The sequence below is a fragment of the Staurois parvus genome, unplaced genomic scaffold (genome assembly GCF_062004578.1).
Source record: "Staurois parvus isolate SC_StPar_1 unplaced genomic scaffold, SC_StPar_1.0 ptg000233l, whole genome shotgun sequence".
NCBI lineage: Eukaryota > Metazoa > Chordata > Amphibia > Anura > Ranidae > Staurois > Staurois parvus.
Genome location: NW_028318029.1, coordinates 4947288 through 4950379, shown reverse-complemented (window position 1 = coordinate 4950379; position 3092 = coordinate 4947288).

Genomic DNA, 3092 nt, shown 5'->3' with positions numbered 1-3092 from the left:
TCTTGATCTCAGTCTCTTGTAAACCCCTGTACAACTTCATTTGGGGCCACTAGGGTACCATAAGCATATAATCTGAAATTAAACAGCAGAGAAAACAAAAAGAGTCATCCAATCTGTTGCTCCTCCATCACTGCTCATTCACAAGTTGGGGGTAGGGAAGTAACCGAACTGTGTTTCTCAACTGCAGCAACCACTTGTGTCAATTTAACTGGCAAATGTGCAGTCATGCAACATTGTACACAAATGCAATTTATATAATTTTTTTCCACACAAATAGAGATTTTTTTGGGTGGTATTTGACCACCACTGGGTTTTTTTTATGTTTTATTATATAAACAGAAAAAGACTGAAAATTTAAAAAACAAAAACAATGTTTTCTACATTCTGTTATAGAGCATAGCCAATAAAAAAAATAAAAAAAATTAAAATTTCTTCAAAAATTTAGGCCAGAATGTATTCTGCTGCATGTAAAGACAAAATTCGCAAAAAGTGTATATTAACTGGTTTGTGTAAAAGTTATAGTGTCTACAAACTATGATATATATCTATATCTATCTATCTATAGATAGATAGATATATATATACAGTATGTGCTGACTGCATATTTCATTTTTTTTAGACCCTTAAAATTCCAGGACAGTGCAAACACCCCCCAAATGATCTGTTTTTGGAAAGTAGATGTGGTGGTGATCAGGTATACTGACGGATGACAGTAGTAAAAAATTTTTTATAATTTTTTCTTTTTTTAACAGTCTTTTCTTTTTTCTACTTTTTTTTACATCTTGTCATCATAGTGACACTGTACTACTCTGGGGGAAGGGGGGTGGGGGTGATCAGGGATTATTTACACTGCTATCACTTATACAGTGCTGATCACTGTATAAAGAACAGGATTAGCTGAAATGAATGGGTTTCCCATTCATGAACAGCTTGCTTACTCTTTTGTTCAGCCAATCATATAGTACAGGTAGTCAGATACCTTGTGTTTGCTGTGAGCCAATCACAGATCACAACAGTAAGCAAGCTGTTCTTGAAAGGAAAGCCATTCATGGCAGGTTGTTTACATTGTTATCATGTGATTGCGACCAATCATAGCGATCACATGATAACAGGGCACGCTGTGCTCTCTTATTATTATTATTATTATTATTATTATTAAACAGTATTTATAAAGCGCCAATAGTTCGCTCAGCGCTGTACTTTACAAAGGGGGACAGAACATGTGACAGAACAATACCAATACAATGCAAAACATGAGGGGATTGAGGGCCCTGCTCTTTCGAGCTTACAATCTAGGAGGGAGGGAATAGTGGTACAGGAGGAGATAGCTGTGGGGGATGGGGTGGTAGGAAGAGTGGAGGAGGTCAGTCAAGTTAGCCGGGGGTTGGGTAGGCTTCCCTGAAGAGATGGGTTTTCAGGGTGCGCCTAAAGGAGAGGAGAGTAGGTGATAATCTGATGGGTTGGGGCAGGGAGTTCCAGAGGATGGGTGACACCCTGGAGAAGTCCTGGAGGCGGGCATGGGAGGAGGAGACCAGGGAACTAGAGAGAAGGAGGTCTTGTGAGGAGCGGAGTGTGCGTGCTAGGCAGTACTTGGATATTAGGTCAGTGATGTCGTTCGGGGCAGTATGGTGGACGGCTTTGTACGTCAGTTTTAGGATATTGAATTTGATCCGTTGCGCAATCGGAAGCCAGTGGAGGGATTGGCAGAGGGGGGTGGCGGAGACAGAGCGGTTGGACAGGTGAATGAGTCTGGCAGCCGTATTCAGGATCGACTGAAGCGGGGATAGCCAGCGGCGAGGCAGGCCAGTGAGGAGGGAGTTGCAGTAGTCGAGTCGTGATACGATGAGGGAGTGGATGAGCTGTTTAGTGGTTTCTGGGGTTAGGAACGTGCGGATTTTGGCGATGTTGCGGAGGTGGAGTCTGCACGAGTTTGTTAAAGATTGGACTTGGGGCTGGAAGGAGAGGTTGGAGTCCAGAATGACACCAAGTACTCTGGCCTGCAGGGCGGATTTGATATTGGCGTTGTTGGATGTGATGGAGAAGTCAATGGGGGGTGGGGTCCGGGCTGGGGGGAAGACAAGAAACTCGGTTTTGGAGAGGTTCAGTTAAACTCTCTTAAACTGAAGCAGGCACAATCATGTGAATATGTACAGTACGTGACTGAGCCTGCATGTGCCGCCCTGCCGCAGTAAATGTACTGTGGTAGGTCAGCAAGTGGTTAGAGCAGTATTGAGGTAAATCAAGCATATTTTATTTTTACCAGAATTTCCATTCTTGTGTAAGCAGCATGCTAAAATGACATGTTGATTGAAAGGTATAGATTCAGATGCTATTAAATATTGTATTATTTTATTTTTTATCAGAAATGCCCCAGTCTTGGGTAATACAAAGCAATGACAGACTGACAGCAGCCACAGCTTTTCCCATGTATCCGTACATCCATGGGTCAGCTATGGTTATTGATGGATGAGCGACCCTGGACACAGAAAGACCTGGGTTGGACATCTGTCCCTATCTGCAGGCGTGTGGATACATGAGAATGGCCACGGCTCCTGTCAGCCTGTCATTACTTTGAACAGACTTTCCCCCCACCACTGTTCACAGACGCCTATGATCCCAGCCACAGGAATCTGCTGTATGCCCCCTAATCCACCCTTCTGCTGCCCCCTGCCGTAAGGCTATGCTCACACATTAGAATGGACCCAACATCGAACCCCAGCGGGGGTTCCAAGAGATTTGCTGCAGGAAGCAGTCTCATTGAACTCAATAGAAGGTTATAGGCTCCCGCAGCTAATTGCAGCTGCTCACTTGTAATGGCTCATGCAGAGATCACCTGTGAGTGATCAGCCCTGGATGTAGACATGGTCTGGACTCCTAATAGGGACAGTCTGCACCCAGGACTGAATACTCGCAGTTAATTGCAGCATGAGCAATTACATATGAGAAGCCAGAACTAGCTGCGGAAGCAGCAGCCTCCCGTTGCTTTAAATGAGGCTTCCTTCTGCAGGTAATTGCTGAGAATCCCTGCTGGGGTACTCACATATAATCGGTGTTGGGCCCAGTCACAGCTATGAACGTGGCCTTAAATCAGT